Here is an 11026-nt window from a genome sequence, read left to right as displayed (position 1 = left end):
AAATAATATCTAATTCAGCATTTCCACTTTAGTAAGTTAGGAAGGTATGGCCTAGATAAGGCAAATTTTCTTTACAAACATAAAAAACTAATTAATAGTGTAGCATGAACTATAACTGGTTTTTCCTGTCACTGAAGGAGCAGGAGGCTGGCTGAGGACAAAGCAAAGGCTGGCGCCTTGCACCACCCCCCTTCACCCGCTCCCCTCCATATGTGTAGCATTCCTCAGGCACCCCTGACTGCCATAAAACCATAAATAGTTAACTTGCAGAGATCACAGTCCTGCAAGGTAGGAGTCTCCCTTGGTTTGCAAATGTCCTTGAGATTTACAACAAAGAAGTTACCTTATCAATAGCCCAATTTCCAGGGACACAGAACTCAGTTCCTCAAGCCCTAATGTCACCCTCCCCTCCATGAAAACGGAACGAGGCGAAGGTAGAAGGAAAAGTAAATAAAGTTAAATTTCTTCTAAACCTAAATCTCATTAACAAGGATGCTTGATAGCAGGAATGTAACATTCCACCAGGAGACTCCCAATTGTCTTTACTTGATAAGTAACCAGGCCTTCAATATCCTGGTAGTGCTTTTTTCGCCTTCGTGGGCTAACCGGCCAGTTCTGCTTCTGTAAGATTGCTTTGTCTGCTTTCGCCCGGGGTCCCCTGACCCAATCCAAAGTCCTTTCTGCAACTTCAGGACACCTCTTCTATTGGAAGGTTAGCATGTAATGTATGCAGACTGTCTCAAGACAGCACTTCCTCCACCCCCCAGTATGGATTTAAAAGAAACTTTAAGTAGCCTTTACTTAAATTATCATCTAACTTCCTATAAAGTCATTCCACCCAAACACTGAATTTAATAATTCATATTAAAAAGAGTATGCTTATCTAATTGCTTTCCATTTCCTTTTATATTTTATAGTTCACACATTATTGAATTTAAGATCTTGCATAAGAATATGATTGTTTATTTTTCAAAGTCATTAATACCTAGGTCATTGTAGAAATACCATGTCAAATTTTGATTTTTACTAGTATTGTAGATTCCCATAAAAACAACCTTTTATCTCCTCCAAAGGTGGGGGCAGGGGGGGTAGAGAGAAAAAAAAGAAAAAGGAGAGAGATGTTAAAAAACAAAGAAAACATACAAAAGCAAAAATCTAACAGCTGATTATAAATATACTTTCCTATGCTTGCTGTGCTGTCTTGGTTTGAGTTGTATAATAATCCCTGTACAGAGACTGGAGGAAATGAGAGAATAATGCTCTAAAGATTAAGACTCGCAGCATAGTAATTCATCACAATTATATTTCTCTGGGCTATACCAGCTTTGACACAACATTACTACCATGTGGTTCTGCCCCCTGAGCTTTGTGTTGGAATCACAGTTCATTTTCTGGTTCAAAGAGCCTAGAAGGGATGCCTGGGTGGCTCAGTTGGTTAAGCGGCTGCCTTCGGCTCAGGTCATGATCCCAGCGTCCTGGGATGGAGTCCCACATCGGGCTCCTTGCTCAGCAGGGAGCCTGCTTCTCCCTCTGCCTCTGCCTGCCATTCTGTCTGCCTGTGCTCACTCTCTCTCCCTCTCTCTCTGATAAATAAATAAATAAATCTTTAAAAAAAAAAAAAAAAAAGAGCCTAGAAAATTGAGACCACCCCGAACTACCTTCTTTCTGTTTGTCAGGTATCTGGCATTCGGATTACTGGGGAGACTAATGTATAGTTAACTGCCCTGTGAACCACTCCAAGCACTCCTAGAGTGTTGCTCCCTCTATAGCTATTCCTGCCTTTCGGGTAAAGCTTTCCTACTCAAAAGCTTTATCATCCATGTGTGGTATGATGTAAGAGAAGCTAGCAAAGCCTGTGTCCCAGATAACAAAGCTGCCAACAGTACTATTGTTTTGACAAAATGTCCTCTGTATTCCTGCTGGAGGAATAAAATTCACCAGTTTTGAATCTCTTTAACTTAGCCACATATGTAAACTGAAATGACACAAAACCAAAAGACTAAGAAAAGTAAAAGAGTTCTATTTAGGATAGGAAATAATACACATAACTACTCTTCATATTTTCTCTAGGATTATAATCTTAATATCAGAATTTCCTCCCTCAGAATGCATGAGGAGATTTGCTGATGTGATATTCTTTCCTCAATTAGACTAAGACTTAACTTGGCCTTGGATAAGTTAGTGAAGTATTTGGAATTCAGGAAATCATTTTAGAAGGAAATACTCTTCAAGGAATGCAAAACTGACTTTTTACAGTGTTTCTCTCCATTGCGTTCTAGCCATGACAGCAAAAAAAAAAAGCTTTATTTTTATGAAGCATATAATGTCAGAAGAAGAAGTAAGAATGAATTAGGAATGACAATTACAGTATCTAATTGCCTTCTTTCCCTCTATGGCCCATTCAGGGAAGGAAGAAAGTTATTATGTGCCTCAATTGCTCTGTTTTTCCTTTTGGTAAAAAAAAAAAAAACTTTGTAATGTTAAGTAATAAAGACAATGTTTTATCAAGGTTCTTTGGTATTAGCTAGATGTCTACTATTTACATTTTTATAATAATACATTTTATCACAGAATACTTCTTATTCTATGCAAGTGTATAATACCATCAGCAATATTAGGGAAAGCCTTCCCCATACCAAGATAATGCAGTTTGCACAACACAATGGAACTTAAAGAATGCTTTGAAAAGTCTCACATCAACATATCTTACGCACGTGCAGCTGTTCATTCTGATCACTCTGTACCATCCCAGTGACTTTCCAGAACAGGTGTTCAACATGATTTTATTGGACTTTTCTTCAGTGAAACCCATCCCATATACACTCATGTCCTTCCTGCTGCTTTGCTGCTAGGCAGTTGTCTTCCCTCCCAAACTCTGCCCATCTCTTACCGGCTTTTTCTGTTTCCCACGGAATTATGAGTGTCAGTTCTTAGAGGGTAGGAGGTACAATTCTCCTTCCCTATTCACTTATTTCTCTTCAGCAAAAAAACCAAACACTCCTAGGCTTCCATTCATTTCCATGAGTCTGAAACCCCCTGCAGCAAAATCTGAGAGACATGTATCTTCGTAACCATAGGGCATCCTGCCTCAGAAACTAATTATTACACCTAAACTCAACTTCTAGTGTTTTGAGTCTCTATTTTTTCCTACACCAGAATAGAAGTATGATTTAGTAACAGGGAGTTCAGAGTTATGAATATATCTGAGCATTATATCCTGTAATGCTTGTCGTTTTTCATTATTTTAATATCCATTTAATGGGTTTAATTATTTAATTGAATTGAATTGTTTAATGGTTCAATATGTCTATTTTTAGACCCTATAACTTGGGCTCTAGTATCTGCATAGCCAAAATTAAATGTTAACTCATATTAGCTTTTGTCTTTTTCTTATGTGTACTCTTATTCTTATATAGTAAATCATATAAAAATTTATAAAATGCAGACTCTTAGTGGAAAAAAAACAAAAACATTGTTTAGTCTTTATCATGTAGCCATTTGATAACACAGAGCATTCTTTTATGTTCCTAATTTATTAAAGAGTAGAGAGAACTCTCCAGATACTCTCCAGGGGAGAGAACCTAGGTTTCTAGTTGCATAATCTCATTAATTGGGTGTTCCTAGTGGTGAAATCAAAGATCTCTCACTTGGTATGAGCATAGAAGATAAAAGTTCCTTTATCTTTTCAGATTTGGAGTAAGATTTTATAAAAGAGATGATATTTGAGCTGGATTTAAATTCCAAATAATATGAAAAGGGAACTTCTATGAACAGATATACAATGTTTACAATATTTTGGGAGAAATCATTTAGTGGTACTCTGTGGGAGTTTATGTGATCAGAAGATAAGACTAAAAAAATATTTTGGTCCCAGATATTGAAGAACTGTAAAGACCATAAAGGAATTTTAAAACAGTAGAGTGATAATAGATCTATATTTCACAAACATTTTTTTCTTTTTTCTTTTTTTGCTATATAGAAGAAAGAATGAGGAAGGGAGACACAAAACTTAGGGAAATCATTTAAGGGGGTATTGCATTATAAGGGTACAAAAAGACAGAAAACAATAACTGCAGAGGTAATTAAGAAAGACAGACAATTCAGGAAAATGTGTTTCTTATAATTGATAGGTTTCCAAGATTTGTTAATTAATTAAAAACAGAGACTAATGGAAATGAGACAGAGAAATCTTCTAATGTATGTTTTTTAAAGATAGTGATATCATTAATGAAGATAATAACAGAAATAGGAGTACTAGTAGTAGAAACAGTAATGAAATACTATATCACAAAGACTAAACTAAATAATGTCACCACCATTTATTAAGTGATACTGATTATGTTATATAATGTTGATGAAATTTAATTTCTTTATCTTCAGTCAGGATAAGCCTACCTAGCATTCAATTCAAATGAAATAAAATATCTCCATGTTAGAAATTGGGAAATAAGTTCAGACAAATACAGAGTTCAAGTAAATACAGTACAAGTTCAAGTAAATATAGAGTCAGGGTACCACTTCCAATTTATCTTATCTACAAGTAAAAGAGAAGGGCAGTGAGTAGGGAGGAATCACAGATACAGATAAATGGAACAATAACCTGGTGATGAGGATGGTGGCCTCAATAAAAAGGCAATGACGATGACAATAAAAAAAACTTTTTGAGTGCTGGCTATGAGTAAGACATTGTTCTAGTATTTTATGTGTATTAATCCCTTTATGACCATTAAGAAGGCTGGAAGGTAAACACTGTTATTATCATCCCCGATACAGAAAGATTTGAATGGTAGCCCTGAAACAGATGTGGCCATGTCCTAATCTCAGGGAACTTCAATGTTATTTTATTGTAAAGGAATATTTTCAGATGTAGGTAAGTTAAATATCTTGAGATGAGATCATCCTGAATTACAGAGGTTATCCCTTCCTGTGCGCTTATGAGAGAGAGCAGAAGAGAAGGCCACAGGAAGACAGAGACAGAGATTCAAGTGATGTAGTCACAGGGATAGTAACAGGCACTGGAAGCTGGAAGAGGAAAGAAGGATTCCTTCCCTCCTAGAGACTCCAGAGGTAGTAAAGCCCTGAACTTGATTTCAGATTTCTGGACCCAGAACTATGACAGAATAAGCTCTGTTGTTTCAAGCCACCCAGTTAGTGGTAATTTGTTACACTTCCTTGGAAGCTAATGTATCAATTATCAATTTATTGCTCCAATCTTTCTTATCTGCTCTGTGAAAATTGAGATGGGCCCTTTAAATATTTCTCCTTCACACCATATTGTTCTTAGATAGTAGATGGCACTGGAAGGACACTACAGGAAGGGACTTCTCTTCCTGGTTCTGTTGTTTTTTCTTTTTATATTTTATCTTATTTTCTTCCCCTTCTCCTTGCTTTAAACTGCATGCCTTCCAGGGGTTTTGGTGAACCTTGAGTGGAGCCGTCCCATACTGAATTACAGCTGCACCTCCATGGAAGGAGTCCCAGTGAGACTCAAAGATACCTTGTAGGGTATTTCACTAGAATCCTAGAAGAGTTACTTCCCATTTGCTGGATTCTAGTGCAGTTCTCCACACCTTAGCTTCTGCCCAGAGAATGTGGATCAATTCTGGTGTGGGACTACCAAGAGGACTTCTTCACAGCCCATCTGACTATAACTATACCTTTTCTAATAAGATCTGAATCACAAATTCTGGGAAAGGAGACCTCTTCCAAGTGTATGCATTCCTTAGGTACTCTCCGCATCCCTAGGGTATTCTTTAGGGCTCTCTTTCTCCTTTATAGGAATCTCCCTGTTATAGGTCATAACTCTTTATATTAAAGGTCCCCATTTCAAATTAGCATTTGGTTCCTGTTTCCTGATTGGACTCTAACTGATATACCCATTTTATATATGAAGAAATTGTGGCACAGGAATTTTAACTGACTTGCCTAAATCCACACTACTAGTAATTGGCACAATCATTATTTAAACTGAAACAGCCTGGTTCCACATCTGTAGCCACTGTTTGTAAAAAACTAAAAGGAGTAAACCAAATATATGGCATACAAAATTAGAGACATCCATAAGGTATCCAGATGAAAGGAAAAAAACTCTACTTTTCTTTCTCTTTATTCTATCACTTTACTCTCAATACTTCACTTCTCTGGTCACTAAATGAAAGGAAAACACCTGGTTCCTTAACTCACTACTCACAGAATACTTCTCACACCAGATAACGGGTGTTTTTGTCTTCCCCCCACACACGCACACACCACACAATTCTGCAATCCTCTGTGGACATCAACTAGGTGTCCTATAACTCAATTACAAGCCATCTACCTGGAGTTAGCATCAGATCTCATAGGTTAAGACTCATCCTCCCGCCATCTCAAATGCCAGTCAGGAGGCCAAGTTATTATTTGTGATCCTGACTGATTAAGTGTACATGAGAAGTTTCCTTTTCAGCCCAGATGACTTGGTAGATCAGCTTACAGAACTCAGGCAAATAGTTTACTAACTAGATCTTCAGTTTATTGACAACCACATGGAAGAGATCCGCATAGCCAGGTATGTGAAGGATGCAAACAGAGTTTCCATCTCCTTTCCTGGCTCATCACCCTCCAGCACTTCTATGTGTTCACCAACCCAGAAGCTCTCCAAACCTCATATTTTAGGGATCTTTGCAGAGGCCTCATTACTTAGGCAAGGTTGATTAAATCATCAACCATTGGTGATTAGTTCAATCTCTCAACCTAACCCCTTCCCCAAGGTCAGGGTGGTACTGAACGTTTCAATTCTCTAATCACATGCTTAATTCCCCTGGCAATCAGCCCACATCCTGTGGTGGTCTAAAGGCTTTCCAAAAATCATCTCATTAACATAAACTCAGGTGTGATTAAAAGGGGCTTTTTATATATAGCAAGAGACATTCTTTTCAACTTTATGGCTTTGAAGCTATTTCAGGAACCAAGGGTAAAAGACCAATATTATGGAAAAAAGATGCTCCTGTTGCTCTTAACACTTAAGAAATTATGGATATTAGAAGCTGTGCACCAGGAAAAGCAATGAAGACCAAATACGTATTCCTTATTACAAATCACAATATCACTCTAGATCATATTTATAACATCATTTGACAATTATACTATACAAATGAAGAGAGATAGAGAGGAAGAGTCATGGATCTAGATAATATAAACAAGTGCATGTATCATTCCAAAAAAGGTTTGAAGCAGTGAGTGCAAAAAGAGTGACCCACATCTTTCAGACATCCACATTCAAGGTCCATTTGACTTATAAAGTATTTGTGTGTTTTTAAACTTTCTAATTAGTGTCCAACTTTAAAAATTAGGATAATTCACATAATGGTGTAGTTTTTTAGCCTCTCTGAAAAAAGTTAGAACATCACAACTTCAAAACAGTAAAAATTTTTGACATTAATTATCCTATATCATACTGTTACTTGTAGGCAATTTCTTTGCATATTTATTATCTATCTTGGTTTATTAAAATAAAAAATTATGTGAGAATATAGCTGATCTCTTCCTATTGTTCTTCATTATCAAGAGCTATTCTGGATATATATTTCCTCAATAACTTGTTTTGCTTTAATTTAAAAAAAGTAGAGGCAGAAGCCACTTTCGCATGAGCTAAAAGCAAGACAGTGAAGATATTGAGTATATTACTAAAAATACCCCCCAAAAAGCTTTTTACTTAAAAGAAAAAATAACTAAAAATTGTATTGTATATTTATACCTTTATGGAATCTAATATACAAAATATTTTAGTATCTTTTTGAAGTTAATAATACACATTAACAAGTCCATACTTGTTAAAGGTATGGTAAGGAAAGGTAAGTAGTGAACATACTAATTCTTGAATTTCAGTAGATGTTTTGAAAGACTATCTGAGACAAAGTAAATAGCAGATTCTGGTCATGATTATTGACATATTAGCAAAAATCTATGAAAAAAATACATATCATCTAAACAGAGACTCCATTTTTGGTTGATGTTCTACTGAAACTGAATTATACACAGCCACACCACCCACCCACATACAAACCACCAAAAATACATATTCTACAGTCGTTACACTTATATCCAGGTTATAAATTGAATTTCAAGTATTAAAAGAAAGAAAAAAATCAAATATTCCTTAGTACTAAAATAACATTAAAATTTTCAATGGTCTTATTCTTGGAAAATGCTATAATGACCAATATTTAATAATTCTCTAAACCTGTAAAATGTATCAGTCTACTTCCAACTCTCATTTTAATAATCTTTTCACACTGTGGATTATCTCACCCCTCTTAATCTTACCATTCCTCTTCATTTTTGCCCTATTCCAAAATATTGGAACTCAATGCTTTCAAAGATAAGATCTTCAAAATAGCAGTTTATGTCATATGCTTATTCTATAAAGTGCTTTTGCATATCAAATAATGCTCTCATTTATATAGTAACATAAAAATATACTAGTAAAAAAACATAAGAAATATAACTTGTGAAAGTGAACAAAGAAAACCTTATTTAAAATGGAGTCCATCTAAAATGGGGTGGGAGGTTGGGGGAGACAGGTGGTGGGTATTATGGAGGGCACACATTGCATGGAGCACTCGGTTTTGTGCAAAAACAATGAATTCTGTTATGCTGAAAAGAAATTAAAAAAAAAAGAAAAATAATAATTAAAAATAAATAAATAAATAAAATAAAATGGAGTCCAGGAGTCAGAAGGAAAGTGCTCACACTGTACCACTCCTTGCAGCTCTGCAGACGCACAGGAAGAGAAGTACTTTGCATTCCCACCAGGAAGAGATTACTTTACTACCAGCAGAAGGAAGGGAGATTTTCTTGTTGCCTAGCAAGAGCCCAGCCAATGAGAGATTGTCACAACTCAGTTAATGAAAAGCCACTGCCCTTTGAACTTACACTTTCTCCAGTGGACTTTTTGTTTATAACAGCCCCTTTCTTCTATAAAAGAGTGGTCCTGTCCTCTGTTCTCTAGACTGGCTTATGGCTTTTTGCTATGGCTGGTCTCAAGTTGTAATTCCTCTGCTATTCCTAAATAAACCCATTTTCTTGGTAAAGTAACTGGCTTTTTTATTTTCAAGGTCAACAAACCTTATTTATGTAATAATTAACTATGAATTTTACCCTTGTTAATTGATATTCCTTATTTCTCTATCCTAAGAGATGAATCCATAAATATAAAAATTAAATCCATGATCCTCATTTATGCTAAAGAGATTATTGTCACTCTTCAGTTAAAATTACTTCCTGGATAGGGGCACCTGGGTGGCTCAGTGGGTTAAAGCCTCTGCCTTCGACTCAGGTCATGATCCCAGGGTCCTGGAATCGAGCCCCTCACTGGGCTCCTCTCTCTCTGCCTGCCTCCCTGCCTACTTGTGATCTCTGTCTGTCAAATAAATAAATAAAAATCTTAAAAAAAATATTTCCTGGGCAAGTGAAATCCATTCTTTTTTCATTTTTTAAAAAATATTTTATTTATTTATTTGACAGAGAGAGAGACACAACGAGAAAGGGAATACAAGCAGGGGGAGTGGAGGAGGCTTCCCACAGAGCAGGGAGTCTGATCTTTGCACCCTGGGATCAGGACCTGAGCCTAAGGCAGACGCTTAAGGTCTGAGCTATTCAGGCACCCCCTATTTTCTTTTTTAATGTTTAAAATTAGTTATTTGTTTTAACAACTCAAATTTTTTTTTAAAAGATTTTATTTATTTATTTGACAGAGAGAAATCACAAGTAGTCAGAGAGGCAGGCAGAGAGAGAGAGAGGGAAGCAGGCTCCCCGCTGAGCAGAGAGCCCGATGCGGGACTCGATCCCAGGACCCTGAGATCATGACCCGAGCCGAAGGCAGCGGCTTAACCCACTTACCCACCCAGACGCCCCTAACAACTCAAATTTTTAATGTAACCTCCTATGTTACTTTTTATCTGTACTGTCCTGTCCATATCAATTTCTAATAGCTCATTTATTTTATAACCTTCATCTTAATCTACCTTAGATTTCTGGCCTACATTTACCTCTTTAAAATCTAGATTTATCTAACATCTACTTGTTTGGGGACAAATATCTTCTATGTAGTAACTATTCAACTTTTCCTTTTAATTCACTTTTTTTTAATATGCTCTGTCAAGGTTATGTTTCCCTATGTTTATAGGGATGGGGACATGGTTGTGATTAACAAATGCAACAGTCAGTAACCACATATAGTTGATCAACTTAGGAATTCATTTTGAATATCTTCCGTATGTCTTAATAATGGAATTTATTAATTCAATAACAGAATCATTCTTTCAGCCTAAATCTACCATAACCATAAAGATGCTAGGAATGCTTTTAGTTCTTAGTCTCTTTTCTAATAGTAAAGACAGATTTAGAAATTCTCAGTCTCTTTCATGTCATGTAATTGAATTTATAAAAGTATAGACTATTGATAGTATAACCAGATATATAGGAATGTCTAGTATATAACTGAATGTGTATAAATGAGTATAGCACATAGTTAAATGCATGTCAATGTATATAGCATAGAATAAGATGGAAATAATTGCAGAATTAGAATCTGTCTAGAGTGTTTACTTTAGCCCAGTCTTATTTTAAGTTCTTTATATATATTTGGAAACTTAATGCTAATAAAAACTCTATAAGGCAGGTATTCTTATTATCATACTTTGATAAAAATTGGGGAAATTTTAAGAATAGGGAGATTAAGTAAATTGGCCAAGGTCTCTCAGTAAATAAATTGTGGTGCTAAGATTCAACTTCAGGAAAATTTGACTCCAGCATTTCCCTCTTGAACAGTATATTATACCATGACATAATTCAGAAAATATAATTTGATTTCACTGATCTATGGAGGAAACATCTTAGGTATAAATAACAACTATAAACAAGTATAAAATTTACATAAAGTTTCAGGTTCATCATAACTAATGAATTTCAACTTAGAATGAATAAAGAGTTTTGAATAAAGTTGAAGTTACAATGATATCAGTGAAATAATTTATATTGTATTAGTATG

Source organism: Mustela nivalis (assembly GCF_964662115.1).
Source record: "Mustela nivalis genome assembly, chromosome: 7".
NCBI classification, from domain to species: domain Eukaryota; kingdom Metazoa; phylum Chordata; class Mammalia; order Carnivora; family Mustelidae; genus Mustela; species Mustela nivalis.
This window is presented reverse-complemented; position numbering follows the sequence as displayed.